General features: G+C 53.7%; 1 protein-coding gene across 6 annotated transcripts in view; it reads right to left on the bottom strand.

Moving 5' to 3' along the window:
• The window catches only part of FRMD6 (FERM domain containing 6), a 36,518-nt gene that overhangs the window by 14,267 nt on the left and 5,117 nt on the right, over positions 1-17,134 (bottom strand). For 2 of the 6 annotated variants that reach the window (XM_085060948.1, XM_085060953.1), the window contains exons 1-2: positions 3,781-3,907; positions 2,164-2,285 (exon numbers count right to left, since the gene is read on the bottom strand). The exons of 1 other annotated variant lie outside the window; for it this stretch is intronic. The gene's annotated coding sequence lies outside the window, so the exon portion shown is untranslated. Of the gene's footprint in view, positions 1-2,163; positions 2,286-3,776; positions 3,908-17,134 lie in introns of those variants that run through there. 3 more of the 6 variants (XM_085060950.1, XM_085060949.1, XM_085060952.1) reach the window with 3 other exon arrangements.

Below are 17,134 nucleotides of genomic sequence, written 5' to 3'. Positions count from 1 at the left end.
AATTCACGGGGCAGGAATTTCTTGTTTTGAAGAGTCTGGAGTGGGTCTCACCCCACATCACAGGCACAGGTATGCACAGAGCTGTTATTACAAGTTTTAGGGCCGTCCCTTAATGCAGCTCCTCCGAACCCAAAAGCCAGATTAATTCCTGCTTGCGGTTGCCCCGTAATTAAAATCGTCTCCAATTCTTCATGAACTCAACAGTTTCCTCCTAATGAAGAGAGGCAGATGAAAGAGACCTTCACTGGGAAAAAGGACTCGGTTATAAATATTCCATTACTTCATCCGCCACAAAAGCTATTTGGATGCTGGAAACTCAGCCCCCACCAGCCTCTGCAGATGCCCCTGAGTGCTGGGGGTATCCAAAAAAGCCTCTCCAAGGAAAGTTCCTCCAGGAGTTCGCCTGTCTCTACCTCTTCAACATTCCTCCTCTTCCTCTTCCTCCTCCCCCTTAGCTGCTGAAGGGACAACAGGGATGGCTGAGCCTCAAAATTATCCTCAAAATAGGACATGGGATAATGTCCCCTCCTGATGAGCCCCACGGGACAACACATTCCGTGGGGAAACACAGGCAGCTCAGGAAACTGCTCCCCTGCCTATCTCGTCATGCACGGAGCAGAATCCAGGCTGGAAGAGCTGATTTTCCATCCAACCCACAGCAGAGGCATCCCAGGCCTCTTCATTCCCTGCCTTTGGAACACTAAAATATAAATAAAGTGTCCCAGCCTCCGCCAGGGATGGACACAGAGATGGATTTCTCCTGGCAAGGGCTCCAGCGAGGGAGGGACAACGCCTGCTCTTCCTCTTCCCCTCTCTGCTACAGAACCAACCCTTTCCATCGGATTTCCTTCTGGGAAACTCTGCCTGAGCCCTTGGGATTACAACAATATCAAGACTGGGTTGGAGAGAGCTGTGCTTGGGGCAGCCCAGCTCTCCCATCCAGCTCCACAGCATTCCCAGGCATTTTATGAACCATCCCCTGGCACCAACAGCCCCAAAGCTCCCAGAGCTCCAATTCCATTCCCAAGGATGCTCATGGATGTGGAGCATTGCCTTTGCTGCCCTCTCCATGGGCAGGCTGCAGCAGCTGCTGTAAATCCCTTGGGATTTGGCTGTGGGATCCCTGGACCACAAAGCAGCCCTGAGGGCCAGAGTTGCCATCCCGAATTCCCCGTGCCACAAAAAGCACAGCCCTGAGTCTCCAAACCATGGAGCTCCCTCTTTATGAATTGAAGTTATATTTTAAATTTAATTAACAATATAATATGATATAATTAATAATGTCAAATAATATTAATATTAATAATAGACAACGATGAATGTTTATGTTCTTTTACATAATAACACACCCCCAGGATGCTCTGACCCTGGGCAAACCCTTCCTTCCCAGTGATAGGCATTTTTGAGGAGCCCCATTCCCAATATCCCACTCACAGGCACACTCCTCTACGTGGGATTGGTGTCCAAACCCATTCCCACTCTGGGCAATGCCCAGAGGGGAAAAAAACAGGATGCAAAGAGCTCTGCAGACACCCAAGTGCCCAAAACCCAGCTCCACTTTATGCCAAAATACTCAAATCCATGCCTGGACTATCCGGAGCTCCTGCTGCCCTCTGTGGTGTCCTCTCCTCCAGCTCCAAATCCAGCAAAACAAAGCCAAACCAAGTTCCTGATTTTTTTAATCCTGGGGCGGGCAGAGGGAGATTTGTCTTCCCTCAGCAGAGCTGCTCTCCAGTTTTCCAGCTGGGAAAGCTCCTCAGCCACGCCACAGCCTCCATCAACCTCCCTGCCCCAGCTGCAATGGGGGAGAGATTTTTTGGAAAAATATCCTAAGCCCACTTTTCAGTCAAGGAGGAAAAAAAAAAGCAGGATAAAACTCAATCAAGGAGCAGGCAGATATTTTAACCAGCGCCATGGTTTGTGTACTCCATCTGGAGTCCAAAGGCTGCTGGGTTTTTTTTTTTTTTAGCAGGAGGGAACTGACATCATCTTAATTTCAAATTCCCATTTATTTTTACATCTGGTCTGAATTAATCTTTCTCAGCGTCCTGACTTTCATGTAATGGAATAATTGCTTACAGACTCGGGGTTTAAAGCGCCTGAATAAACCCAGTTTAAAAAAAGAAACCCCTTTAAAAAAACCGATAGTAAAAAATCCAGTACCTAGAACCAAACTCCAATATGCCTTCGGGATTGGGAATTTTAAACGGAACAACATCTCTTTCAGGCAAGAGAGCTCGAATTAATCCCAGCTCTATCCAAGATTCGGAGAGGGAGAGCGAGCCCTGTGGAAAAACACCAACACAAACCAGCCCAGAATTAGGCAGAGCAGCAAAGCTCCATCAGTGCCACGCGGAAGCATCTCTGGAAAAGCAGAGTTTGGCTTAGAGGGAAAAACATCCCTGATGGCCAGAAAGGCATTGGCCATGAGCAGGAAGAGGATGATTCAGGAATGGGAGATGGCAGCAAAGGTGGCAGGGGGCCAGGGGCATGGCAGGGTCGGGATGTGCCTCACTCCCACGGGAGAGTCAAAGGACACAGGAACACCAAGGATGGTGCTGGGAAAGCTCAGCCCCAGTTTCCCTGCTGCCACGAGGGCACCGTGTCAGACAGAGCCTGGCTTTGGAGCTGCATGGATTTATCCTCTGAGATTACAGAACGTCGGGGATATGTGTTCCCGGCAGGAAACACGGAGGGGACCATCAGGGACACTACCAGGGACCAGCTGGCACCCTGAGCACCTCCATGGGGTGGGGGGCACCCGTGGGTGAGGGGAGCCCAGGGACAATGAGGTCCCACAGGTGACAGTGACCCAGAAAAGGGAGGATCCATGGCAAAGGAGGAGCACAGGCAAAGGAACCAACAGATGATGGGAACCATGGCTGAGGGGACCTGTGGGTCACCACAACCCATGGGAAAGAGCTGTCACAGGCAGAGAGGACCCAGGGGTGAGGGGATCCATGGGGATGTGTGACCCAGGGGTGAGGGGATCCACGGGGAAGAGGACATTTGGGTGAGTGTGGCCCAGGGACATGGGGACCCATGGGCAAGTGTGACCCAGGGACAAAGGCAGCTGTGGGTGACTGCAAACCAGGAATGAAGGGACCCACGGGTGATGGTGACCCACAGGTGAGACGACCTGTGGGTGAGTGTGACCCAGAACCAAGGGGTCCCATGGGCGAGGGGTGAGTGTCACCCAGGGGACAGGGGTGCCAAGGCTGAGTGAGCCCCGTGGGCGAGTGAGCCCCAGGGAAAAGGGGTCCCATGGGTGAGCGAGACCTGTGGGTGAGGGGGCGAGGTGACCCACGGGTGAGTGAGACCCGTGGGCGAGTGTGACCAACGGGCGAGGGGTCCTGCGGGCGAGGGGACCTGAGGGCGAGTGTGACCCAGGGGTGAGGAGTCCCGTGGGTGAGTGCGCCCCTGGAGCTCGCCCTGCGCCGGAGCGGGTCCGGCGTGGCCGTGGCCGTGTCGTGGCCGTGTCGCGGCTGTCGGGGGCCGTGGGGGGGTTCCGGCGGAGCCGCAGCTCCCGCGGGCGGGCGGAGGAAATGACTCGCATTCCTGCAGCCGGGGCCGCTCGCACCGCTCCGGCTCCAACTCGCCCCCGAGCGCAACAAGCGGCCGCGCCGGGCCCACCCGCGGCACAGCCCCGCGGGGCCGAGCCGAGCCGAGCCGGGCTGAGCCAAAGCGAGCCGAACCGAGCCGGGCGGAGCGGAGCCGGGCTGAGCGGAGCCGGGCTGAGCCGAGCGGCAGCGCGGAGCGGGGCGCAGGGCACGCACCTACCTGCGGCTGCGGGGAGCGCGCTGCCTGCCAGCCGTGCCAGCCTGCCGAGCCCAGCCGTGCCGAACCCCGCCGTGCCGAGCCGAGCCGAGCCGTGCCGAGCCCAGCCCAGCCCAGCCCAGCCCAGCCCATCCCGCCGCCCCCGCCCCTTCCCGGGCCGCCCCGCACCGCCCCGAGCGGCACCGGCACCGCCTCCCGCCCCGGCGCCGTGCCCGGGACAGCGGGGAGAGGGACAGGGACGGGAACGGGCCGGGGGAGCGCAGGGCTGGCCCCGGAGGAGGCGCGGGGAGTCGGGCAGCCGCCGGCACGGTGCTCACGAAAGGCTCTGGAAAGAGCCTGAGCATCCCCCGGGAGGCACACGGGCACTGTCCCTGCGGGACTTGAGCCACCCGAAGGTGCCCGGGAGCGGAGCTGAGCATCCTCCCGCGGGGACCTCGGCGGAGCGGCGCTGGAGGAGCCCACGGAGATGCTCCGAGGGCTGGGGAACCTCTGCTCTGGAGCCAGGCTGGGAGAGCTGGGGGTGTCCAGCTTGGATTGGCCTTAGAGCTCCTTCCAGTGCCAGAAGGGGCTCCAAGGGAGCTGAAGAGGGACTTTGGATAAGGGGGGTGGTTTCCCACTGACAGAGGGCAGGGTTAGATGGGATATGAGGGAGAAATTCTTCCCTGTGAGGGTGCTGAGGCCCTGGAATAGAATTCCCAGAGAAGCTGTGGCTGCCCCTGGATCCCTGGAAGTGTCCAAGGCCAGGTTGGACAGAGCTTGGAGCAGCCTGGGATAGTGGAATGTGTCCCTGTCTCTGGCACAGGGCTGGAACAAGATGTTCTTTAAGATCTCTTCTAATCCAAACAACCCCAGGATTCTATGATCTCCCAGGGAAGTGCCTCACCTGTCCTCTCTGGGGGTCCAAACCCCCTTGGATAGGGGATCCCCCACACCCAACCCAGCATCCTCATCCTTGGCTGTGCCACTGGCACATCAAACCGAGGCCAGAGCAGAATTAAACCCCGTTCCCAATAAATCCCCCACAGATGCCCTGGCAGCTGGATAAAGGCGAGCTGGGCTCACTCCTGCAAGGCCCAACCACCCCTCAGAGCAATGCACACTCAGATCTCTCTCCATAGGTGACCCAGGCCGGGAATAGCAACAGCAGCAGCACCATAAATTAGCAGCAAAGCATCTCCGAGCCGCTCCTCCTTCAGAAGTGCCATCTGGCGAGATTGTTTTTGGAGTAGTTATTTATTCCTCACTTTTCAGCGTCTACAGGCGTTTCTTGGGCTGACCCGCGAGGCCAGCTCGGCCCCCGCAGTCTCCACAAGGCTCGGGGAGAGAGGAGCCGCTTGTTCCCAGCCCTAAATAAAGAGCAGCTCTGCTGTGAATACCCTGACACTCCTTGCTGAAATCTGTTTGCAGCTCAACAGATCGTGCTGGGTAATTACATTATGGGAGTGCACGGTAGCAGCTCCGGGAATCCATGGAAAAAAACAACCTGGCTTTCGGTGGAGCTGGGGCTGGGAAAGCCTTGGCTTTGGGTTCGTTCTCACGCTCCTGTCCATGTCATATGGGACCAGGAGAAGGTTTCTACCCAGCACCTCCTGTTTGAGTGCTTACAAAGCCACTGGTGCCACTGCCGAGGGCACAGGGAGCATCCTGTCCAAGCAGGGCCTGGCATTCCAGCCAGAAATGCCTTTTTTCTCCAAAAACTCCCTCTGGAAACACCATTCCTGCCCACAACTCAGGGGGACAACCAGGCAAAGCTGCCCTTTGGCTCATTTATCCAAACCCATACAACATTTTAGGGCTATGGGGTGGCACGAGCAGGACACAACCCCATCGCTGTGATGCTGAGAAGGACAAATCATTCTTGCTGAGCACATCCCCAGCCCCATTCCAAACCCTGTGGAGTACAGGAATACAGGAACCCAGCGCCTGCCTTGCCGCAGAGGCTAAATAAAGCAGCAGGAAGAGCTCTCGAATGCCAGCGAGGCGATGTATAAACAGCGCCGTGGATGGCGCGGGTGCAGAAACGGCTCGGCAAATTCCAACGGGAGATGCTCGCAAGGAAAAGCTCTGGGAAAAGCCATCCCGGGCTGAGATGTGGGGAAAACTGGGAAAGATGGACCTCAGCCAGCGTCCGCTCTGCCTCTCCTCTCTGGGAAAGGAAAAGCCCAAAGAGTCCGGTGACATTTCTCTCACACTTCTGGAATGAATCTCACTCCAAAGTCCCAAGGAGCGGAAACACAGATGGAAAATGGAATAAGTGGAATTCTTTTTGGGGGTGTTTTAGTTTTTTTTTCCTTTTGCCTAGCTAATGGCATGGCTAGGCCTATCTCAAAATAATAATAATAAAAATAAAAATTTTTTTTAAAGTGATTGTGACTGAAAATACCATTCCCATAAAACACAGGGATTTTTCTCGCACTGGATGTATTTATACGGAGAGGACAGGAAATAGCAGCAGCTCACTGTGATCCTGCATTATCACCAGCCGAGTGTCTCCCATCCCAGAATTTCAATGCCGGCATTGTCTCCAGCAGGAATGGACGTGGGAGCTCTCTTATCTCACAGTTTCCCTCAGATTTTGTTAACAGCATGAAAATTATTCCAAAAGCAACAGAATAACAACTCAGCCCATTCCCATCTCTGCATCCCATTCCCTTCCCAAAGGCTGATGGATCAGTTGTGCCGACCCAAGCTTGCTGCTGTCAGTGCTCAGCATCCATTTCTAGGGATTTTTGGGATGTCCTGCGTGGAAAATTCACCCTGAAGCAGCAGCACGAGGACCTCAGCACTGCCCACGAGCCTTGTGGGGTGCATTTGGGGACAGAGGTGTCACCGCTGCTCGATGACACCTGGCACAGCCTCAGTGATCCCGATGGGCTCCTTCCAGCTCAGCATATTCCAGGGCTCCAGCTCTGCCTGCAGCTGGGATTCGGAAATTCCTCCCTGGACAAGAGGGGAAAACAAATCCCAGCTACTGTGAAGGGGCTGTGCTGGGGCTGGGAAGGTTTCTCAGCCCATAAGGGGAAGAAATTAAATAAAGAAAAGCAGAGCCACAACAGCCGGAGCGTTGCTATAAACTCCGGAGAGGAGCTGGACCTCTCTCCCATTCCTGCATTTCACGGGGATTTCCAAGGAAGTTTTTCCTCCCTCCCCATCCAGGCTGGGGTGGATAAGTCCCTCTCCCCCCAGCACGGAAACCACGAGGATAGAGGGATCCTCGCCAGTGTTTTCTGTGCTGTTTAGGAGAATTTTGTCTGATTTTTGGCCATAAATACCCAATTCACAGAGATATAATCGAGCCTCTGCTTCAATTTGGTTTATAACTAAAAGCCTGAGCTTTTAACTATAAACCAATTGGGGAGGGGGAGTTACTACATTTACCATCCCACCCCAAAATCTCCCTCTGTATTTACCCTGCCCCAGCTTTTTTTTTACCCTGCCAGCTTTCGTTGCTGGAAAGTCAGCAGGGACGAAAATAAAAAAGGAGCTGCATGAGATTTAAGCCCAACGAGGCTGGAGAGGGAGCAAATCCAGCCTGAATCCCCAAGTATTGGAACCATCAAGAAAATCCAAGCGTGCATCCGGCAGGGAAGCATCTCCGCGGCTCGGCACTGCTGATACGGTGCATTCTGCTAATCTACCCCGCGGTATTTACAGCTCCTGCAGCCCAGCATCCTCTGTAGCAGCGAGCCGGATGCGATTGGAGCCCGGCAGATTCTTCGGGATGGCTGGAGGGAAAGGCGGGATCCAAACCGAACCCCTAATCCTCTCCCAAACCGGGGCACCGAGCTGGGGTTTGTCACTAAATTATTGAGAAATGCGGGGTGAGGTGGGCAGGGATTTTCTGTGGAGTCGGTCTGGTTTTCCCACAGCTCAGCCCATTCCCAAATCCACTCGGCATTCCCACAGCCCGGCTTTAAAAATCCCGTTTTCCCCCCTCCCACCCCAGCTCCCCCATCCCTTCTGTCTTCTGAGGCCCAAAAGGGCCTTTTTTTTTTTTTTTTTTTTTTTTTTTTGGTGGCTCTGGGCCTGGGGTTTATTCCTAGAGTTCTCTCTCAGCCTGCCAGAGCTGCTGAAATCCCATGGAATTGTGGTGTAAAGCAGGAAAGGGCGGCGGGGAGGGGCGGACGGGGAGGAAAGATCACAGGAGCGCGGGGGAATATTTTTAGCCCGTCTGTTCTCCGGCTCTCCGGCTTCACCGCCACTCCATGACTTCAATCCCATCTGACAGAGGGGCAGATGCCTCAGGGCTGCTCCCGTGCCCTGAAACGGGAGAGAAACCCCAAAAGGGCCCCCTTAGGGGGGTCACCAACAGCCCCGATGCTATGAGACATCAGAGAATTCCCCCTTCAGTGTGGTGGGGTGGGAGGAAAACTGCTCTGGGAAGTTCTCTGCTGGAAAAACAAGTGGAATTTGGGTGGTGAGAGACTGGAAAGAGCCAGGGCATCCATCAGGGTGCTCCACAGGGGAGGTGTGGGGGGCACATCTCACCCTTGGCATCCTGGTGATCCAGCTCAGTGCTCACCTGTGCCCACATTTTTTCCATGGCAGTAGGATTTGGGTAGGAGCTTGCAGGAGTTAGGGTGAAATCTGGGAATGGAGTAATGAAACAGTAGGTTTTGCTCCAAACCTGACCCAGGGAAGTGGGATAAAGCTGGGATGAGGAGCCAGTGCCAAGCAGGTCAGGGGAGCAGGGCTGGATTTGCTCTGTCCCCATGCAAAGTGCAGCCACATCAGGGATGAATTGAGCACGAGGGGTCATGGACCAGCACCACATTCCCACTGGGAGAACTGGAGATCCTCCAGTGCACTTCCTGGAGTGACTCCAGTCACACCCTCACACCCTAACCCAGTTAAATTAGGATTTTCTCATCATTTAAACCCCAGCTCCATCACAGCAGGATGCAAAGGCTCCCATGGGCTCAGCATTCTCTCCATCCACATCCCCATGCCCTGGGGTGGCACTGGCCCACCAGGATGTGCTTTCCTTGGCATGGTTGAAAACATGGGGATTGTTTTAAACTCCTTTAAAGTTTCTGGGATGCTTTGGGAAGTGCTGTTTGTATCCCCAGGGAAAGCAGGCAGGCACCTCTTTGCCCAGGTAAACATCACTCCGGCCTCATGCTTTGTAAACAGGATTGCAGCAGCGAAAAGCCAGCCCAGGCCACCCGTCCCCTCCTCCATCCCCAGGGACAAAGCAGCCCAGGGAGCCCACGGAGCTTGGCTGTGGCCCCATGTGTCCATCAGGCACCTATCAATGATTTACTGCTGCTGTGAAGAGCTGTTTGTGCTCCGGGGCTTCCCAGCGGCCCTGGCCAAGGTCAGCGCTCCATTTGGCAGGGGAAGGGATGGATGGCAAAGGGGAGAGGGGATGGGAGTGCAAGGCAGACAAAAGCAGAGCCCCCTTGGACCCCACGAGCACCATGGGCTCATCCTGAGCATCCCTGATGCTGCCATGCTGGAGGAGCCTGGAGCAGATGGGGACATGGAAACATGGCATGGTTTGGGTTGGGAAGGATGTCAAAGCCCATCTCGTTCCATGAACAACTTCCACATCCACCTAATCCCACTCTGGCACCCCAAGGCATTCCAGGGCTGGTGGGGTTTAAGTCACATCAGGGCTGAAAACCCCCTTTGGAGACAGCGGGAATTGCTTCCCACCAGGGTCACCAACTCAGCCTAAAACCAATCCTGGGAGCACCAGCAGACACAGGAATGTTTGAGTTGGATCAGAACAAGCACCTCCCGCGAGGGGCTCCAAAGGTGCTGATGTTGTTGGGCAGGATTTGTGCAATTCCCCTGCTTTTTGAAGCCGCCGCGGCTTCTCCCGCCGCCCGCCCGAAAGCAAATTGATTTTTATGAAATGGACTGAGGCAGCCTCTAGGAGGATCCATAGCTGGGCTAATATTTGTCTAATGGGCTCCCACAAATAGCTCGTTAATCCCTTTGTGTTTATTAATGGCACACAGGAACCAGACAGCTGCAGCCGAGCTCCCTGTGGCCCTGAGCTCCCTGCATCCTGGGATCCCCCAAACTCCCCAAATCCCTGAGCTCCCAGGATCTCCAAGCTCTCCAGGTCCCTGATCTCCCCAAATCCCTGAGCTCTTGGGGTATCCAAGCTCCCTGGACATGTTGCTGTGGTCCCATATCCCTGCATTCCTCCACTGTGGCCACCCCCTTTTTTTCTTCCCACCTCACCCAGTGCCTCTCCTTCCTTTTCCCTCTCTTCCATCAGTCTCCAAGGCCAAAAAGCCCCATTTTTGGGGCTGCACAGTGAACCAGCACTGGACACCAGCTCAGAAACAACCTCAGGCTTTATCCCAGTCCAGTTCCCTGGGGAATCTCACCGGAAAAGTGTCACCACTGAGTGCTCTGGCACCCATGGGGGAGTCTGGAGTTGGCACCATGTCCCAAAAAGTTTTGAAACCCCACAGCTCTAGGCATGGATTATTAATATCTCCCTACTGTTTATGTGTTTATTTGCTTATTTGGCTGTGAATTAATATCAGAGCTCAGGAAGGTTTTCTTCTAAACCAGCAAGTGAGCAAATGCATTTGAGGGGTTGCAAAACCGCAGTGCATTATTGCAGTGTGTTTTTCCAGGCAGGATCTTGGGGTGCTCCTTTGGCAGGGAAAGCCTGTGGATATGTGGATATACATATTTATATATGTATATACAGCATTTGGTTATATTTATTATATAAATTTTGAGCAATTTAAATAATTGCTGGTGGAAAGTGTCCCTCTCCATGGCGAGGGGTGCAATGAGATGGGCTTTAAGGTTCCTTCCAATCCAAACCATTCTGGAATTCTGTGACTCCATGATTTCCACCGCCCTCCCTCCCTCCCTCCCTTCTCTGCAGCAGGAAAAAGGCATCATTTTGTTTTGGTTTGAAGGGCAACTTGCAGTGGAAACCTTTCCCAGCCATGCCATTTCCCCGGGAAGCAGCAGCTGGGGCATCTCCGGCCGCCGGCGCCTTCCCCCTGCCAGCTCCACACGCTGCTCCCAACCCGTGGCACGGAGGAAGGAATGTGTTGCAATGGTGAGTCAGGCAGAGGCACTGCCTTGTGCCAAAATGATCATTTTTCAGCTTTCACCCAGCGGGGTTATCCTGCTCCAAAAGTATTTCTCCCTCGGGAAGCCAGTGAAGCCCCCTTTGGAGGAATGTTGTCTCCCAGAGTATCACCACATTTAATTTCTGGGAAACATGGCCCTGAAATGAAATCATTGCCTCGTGTTTGGGATGTGTAGGAGACCTGAATGGGCTGAGGGGCTCAGGGATGTGGCCCAGACCAGCCTGTCCAGGGAGGTTTCCACCCCAGAGGATGGGAGCTCCAGGATGGACACAGTGCCCAAGCCACCCACCGTGGGTGCTGGGGTGACCTGGCACCCTGGGGATGGGGGAGCAGACAGGCTGCTGAGCCCAGCCCGGGGTCCTGCACTTCCAGGAGGGAATTTGCTCAGTGTTTAGACCCCTCCCTCCCTTCCCAGGGTCTGGGGAAGGTAGGATTCCTAGCAGGAGCCCCAGCACTGGTTTCATTAAAGGGAAAGAGTCGGCTCGCCCTTCCCCAGGGCTGCGTCTGGGAGTCGGTGTGAGGCAGGAGGGAGGAATCACGGCTTTGGGGATGGATCTGGGACACCCCAAAAATGTCCTGTGCTGCTCTGGCAGGCCCAACAGCTCCCCCCAATCCATGGAAGGGTTCAAGGCCAGGTTGGATGAGGCTTGGAACAACCTGGGACAGTGGAAGGTGTCCCTGCCTGTGTCAGGGGGTTGGAACTGCATGGTCTTGAAGGTGCCTTCCAACTCAAATCATTCTGGGATTTTAGGATGCAACCACATTTTGGGGTCCCACCCCAGCAGCCCTCCCCTCCATCCCTGGCAGGACCTGTGTCCCTGGGCAGGGCATTACTGGGGCAAACCCCAATCACCAAAACCTCATTCCGCTCTCCCATGTGCTCACGTTTTCATGGCACCCTCAAAATCCCTGGGTTCCTACCCCAAACATCCCACCTGGCCCTCTCCACTTCCAAACCCAAGCTGTTTATGAGCTCTTTGAGCACAAGAAACCAAAAGCAGCTGTGGCTACGACCTCCTTTTATGCGATTCCTTTTTTTCCCTCCCTCCCTCCTCTGAATTTTTATGATCCAGATATAAAGCCCTGGAAAACAGAGGTTTAAAGGAGAACCCTGACTGCAGGGGCATGAAAAGCAGTGCCCTGACTCTCATCCATCCCAGGAGATTATTTCCAATGATTTTTGCTTAAAGAAAATACTAAAAATTAAGTGGCTGGAAGCTGCTGATGGGCAGTGAGGGAGAAATCCCAGGTGTTCCTTGTTCAGCCTTGCCAAAACATCTTTGTCCAAGGATGGATAAAGGGAAGGGGTGAAGAATGCTGTGGATATCCCAGAAAAAGATTGGGAAACTGTCACCACACTGAAACCCTGCTTAGAGCACCATTTCCAGCTCCCATGCTCTGCCAGCACTGGTGTATTTCAGATGAATGCATTTTTTGCAGAGGGATCAGGGTCCTGCTGCATTATCCCACCCAATAATCCCAATCCTGGCTCACCACATATCCCATCCTGCTCCAAAGCCCAGGCACAGATGCCTCCATCTCCAGCCATGATTTTCTCCAGCCTATGGTACCCACTTTGCGCCTTTCCTGCTGCAAATTAAGTCTTTAGACCTCTTGTTCTGAAGAGATTCTTTATTTTGGTGCTTTGCAGAAGGGGAGTCCCCAGGCTCAGCCATCCCAGCTAATCATCCCCTCCACAGCCAGCTCCCCTGATTTTTGGGATCCCAGAATGGTTTTGGGTTGGAAGTGACCTCAAAATAATCCCATTCCACCTCTGACATGGGCAGGGACACCTTCCACTATCCCAGGGTACTCCAAGCCCCATCCAACCTGGCCTGGAACACTTCCAGAGATCCAGGGGCAGCCACAGCTTCTCTGGGCAACCTGTGAAGAGCCTCACCACCCTCATCATCAAAATTTTTTTCCCAATATCCCATCTAACCCTGCCCTCTGGCAGTTTGAATCCATTTACACTCCTCCTCCGATTGGATGTGTCAGCACATCCCACCCCCCTGATTTACAGACTCTCAGCACCCACTTGGAACGATTTATTTCATGTCATCAGTGACTGGGGAGATGCTGCCTTGAGGAAGGGAAGGATTTGGGCTGTCAGAGCAGGAATTCATGGCTCTGTCCAGCCCCATGGAGGGCATGGAAGTCCCCAGGTCCACACCAGCTTATCCTGATCATCGCCACAAAACAAAAATCCCCCCCAAATAATGGTAAAAAAATCATAAAGTCCCCAGTTTTGTGCTCTGTATGTAAGGAAAGAGCTGCAGCATCACTCCTTGAAGGAACCAGGACCCCTGTGCCTGGCATAGGCTCTGCCAGGCCACCTTCTTTTCCACCCTCACCCACCGTGGGGATTTTCCCCCCTTTACAGTAATATTCCCTATGCCTGAGGCTTTCCCAGTTTTTCAGGAATGTGGAATTCTGCTGCAGACACACATCTGCCCAGCCAGTGCTCCTAGGAGGCAATCAGCTATACAAAGTAGAAAAAACACTCCCAGTATATTTTTCCAAGCGTCCATCCCTCTTTCTCAGCTATAATCAGGATAATTTCCAAGGAAAGCCTTTTCCATTCCTCCACCTCGGAGCTCAGCAAACAACCCTGCAGATTGGACTGATCCCATTCCCATGGCTGTGTTTATGACAGGGCTGGGTGTCAAGCTGCTGCATGAGAAACACCAGGCCTGCCCTCCCTTGAGCTGGGCTTCACACCCAGCCTAAAGCTCAGCCTAAGCCAGCTCTCATCCCTCAGACACCCCAATTACCCTGTGCAGGGATTGCTCCTAGTAACTGTGAGAGATCCATTCCTCCCCAGCCATGCCAGCAACACCAGGAAAGGACAATACACCTGTGGGATCCCCCAGCATCCCATCCTGGAGCTGTCCCATCCAACCACTGCCCCATTTCAGCGGCGTGGGAAGCTTCCCACAGCAGTGCCCAGGCCAGCCGGGTGGGGTGAGCCTGGAGAAGACATTTAATTACACAGGGCTGGGTGTTTTTCCACTTGCAGGAGCCCAGCTGCATGTTCCCTCCCTGTGCCAGGTGCCATTAGTGCTGTTTGACTACTAATTGGCAATTAATAACGTCTTTGCATTATGCAAATGGTTCCTAAACACCTGCAGATCGATTATTTTAATGCCTTTGCCACGTGCAGAGGTGTTTGGGGGTTTGGATTATGGGGGATTTTTGCTATGAGCTGGAAAAGTGGGTGCTTAGGGGTGCCAAAGGATCTTTCCCACAGCACCCAGCACGAGTGGGGAGCCCAGGGTATGGCTGGCATGGGAATTTCCCTGGCTGACCCACGGGATGGGGCGATGGCTGCAGGGCAGGGCTGAGCCCGCTGGTGCCCAGCTGATGAAAGGCCACTGGGACTGGTCTGTCTGCCCATACCGGCGGCCAGGACATGCCAGGCTGGTCCTGCTCCGGGTGTCCCAGGGGAGGAGAGAATGACATTAAAAATAGCCCGGAATCCCGACAGGAGCAGCGGCCGAGTGAAGGATCGAAGGAAGCATCGAGTTGGCTTTGCTCATGCTAATGGAGGAGGAGACTCTGCAAACAGCTCCAGGTGAGAAGATCGGGCTGGGATTTTCCACGGGCAGCCAGCCAGGCCGTTTCCCTTTTATCTGCTCCTGGGAGTGTCTGATTCCTGGGGGGATGGCTGCACTGCCCCTCACCCCGAGGCTCTTCAGCATTCTCGTGTTGCTGCATCCATTCCTCAGGTTGGGGTTTTCAGGGGAATTCGGCTGCCCCTGAGCGTTTCATTCCTGCAAACATCTGCAGGAGACTGGGAGGAGGCTGGATGAGCAGCACAGGGTCCACCCACGGTGTTCCAGAGGTTTTGGGGTTATTTTTGGGAAGGGCAAGAAGCGCAGCGTTATTTTGTTATCTGCTTCCAGGGGTTTTCATGGGGAGCATTGTGCAGGAAGGTCTTTTCCCCTCCACAGCCCCATTCCCAGCAGGACCAGCTCCCTCGGGATTGGAAATAAAAACCATGATGGTGTCAACTCCTCCTCAGCCATTTCCCTGCTTTAAATCCATCAGGATACAAAGCCAAGGTGATTTTTCACAGCGCAGACTACTTATCCTCCAAGTGGTGTTCCCACACTGTCATTCCCTTTAATTTTGGGGGATCAGACAGTTCCTATCAGCCCTGCTAACTCTGCTGGCTGCCCAGCAAGTCTTGCTCTGGGCTCATAGAAGCATCTCTAGGAAAGATAAGCGAGATAAAGGAATTACACACCCCAAAATAAAAGCAGAGGCTCTCCAAGTGCAGTGGGAACAGCTGCCTGGAATTCCGTCTCCCTGACTGTGGGGCTGGTTTTGCAATCAGATCTCCCAGTGTATGAACTCACACAAAGAACATGGAAAACCATCAAAGGCCCCATTTTTTCCCCAGTCTGGGCAATTCCAAGTGATAGGTTTGCAAACCTGGACAGCAGGAAAATATAAGTCACTTGTGCAATGAGCTGTGTGATGCTGTCAGGGGCTCAGGGAAATCTTTCAGGGAAGGAAAAGCGATTTGGGAGCAGAGCAAAGGTAATTTTTTCCCTGTTTCTGCCCAAAAGCTTTGCCTGACACTGAGCAGACCCTGTTCAGAGAACACCTCAATGAACACTTTCCTTCCCAGGCTACACATGAACTTCTCACAAAAAAATAATCTGTGTTCCTTTGATGAATCATTTGCATCCAAGGTAATTAAACTTTAATCAGCAAAGCCAAAGAAAATGAGATTTTTTTTTTTCTCCAGCAGAGATGAGATAGAGCTGGACCTGATTCCTATCAGACCCAACATGCCCCATTAACACTGCCCAGCTCCTCCAGGTCTCCCCATCCCTCTTGTGGGAAACAAGGCGAGGAAGAACAAAGAGCACGAGGAACAGCAGGATTATCCACGCGTTTTCCAAGTGAAATGGCAGTGCTTAGTTCATGGGGATAAAAATCACCTGCTCATCCCTGACTGCTTTCTTGTGCCTCACTTGCAAACCCTCAGTGCTGGAACAACCCTCCCCACCCAGGCGGGGCAGCCGAGGGCAGGGAAGCTGCTCATTACCTGAGCTGGCTGAGCCGGGAATGAAGGAGGCTGCTGCCTTTCCCTTTCTGCCCCATCCCCCTCTCCATGCCCATCCCCGTCCTTGTCCCTGTTCCCATCAGATTCCCATCCTATCCCTGTTCTCCATCCTTATCCTTGTTCTCATCCCCATACTTGTTCCTGTTTGCATTTCCATTCCCATCCCTATACTTGTTTCTGTCCCCTTTTCCATCCCTATCCCCATTGCCAATCCTTGTTCCCATCCTGATCCTCCTTCCCATCCCCATTCCTGTCACCATTTTCATCCCCATTTCCATTGCCATTCCCATCTCCTTCTCCATGCTCATCCCCATCCTTATGTTTGTTTCTGTCCCTATTTCTGTCCCTATCCCTGTTCCTTTTCCCATCCCCATCCCTATACCTGTTCCTCTTCCTGTCCCCAGTCCCAATTCCTTTTCCCATCTCCATTTCCACCTTCGTTCCTCTACCCATTCCCATCCCTTTCCCAGTGGAGGACAGACCCTCTCCTCCAGCAGCTGGAGCAATTGCAGGTTTTTCAGCCAGCTCTGGTTTTTATCAGGATTTCAGCTAAATCCCGGGTTTTTAGCTAAATTCCAGGTTTTCTAGGTGAGGATGACACTGGTGCATGTGGGTCCTGTGGGACCCAGCTCAGCTACTTCCCTAAGGGATAAAACTCTGCGAAGCAGAGGTGGATGATCCTGATCTAGTGGGTGACATCCCTGCCCAAGGCAGGGGGTTGGAATGGGATCTCTTCCCACCTAAACCATTCTGGGATTCCATGAGTCTCTGAAGAACATGGAAACAGAGCAAAACCAGCCCTGGGGACAAACAGTTTGCAAACCACCAAGAATTCCTCCTCTTCCCTGCAATCCTTAACATGCTTCCCTCTCTGCTAATAACTCATCGGGATGTCACAATCGCTGCCTGCACCCTTCCTGTGTCATGGGGCACGCCAGTTCCTCTGCCAGGAAAAACAGGCAGGAAAATAACTTCAATCCTGACATTTCTGGGCTTGTCTGAAGAGCCAAAAGTGGGTCTTAGTGGGGGGAAAAGCTGGGAGAGACTCTGGGATCTGCTGGGAGCAGCGTGGGTCCCTCCTGCCACCCACTGATGGACAGGGGACTAAGCTGGTGTCCTGAGGGCTCTGCAGGAAGGGTGGTGCTTTTGGGAGGGGGTGATGGGGATATTTATGGGATGGAGGTCCCCAAAGTTTGTTTTGCAGGGA

Source organism: Lichenostomus cassidix, chromosome 5, assembly GCF_008360975.1.
Source record: "Lichenostomus cassidix isolate B80296 chromosome 5, HeHo_3.0, whole genome shotgun sequence".
Taxonomy (NCBI): Eukaryota; Metazoa; Chordata; class Aves; order Passeriformes; family Meliphagidae; genus Lichenostomus; species Lichenostomus cassidix.
Note: the sequence above shows the minus strand (reverse complement) of the source record. Positions and strands in the feature narration are given on the sequence as shown.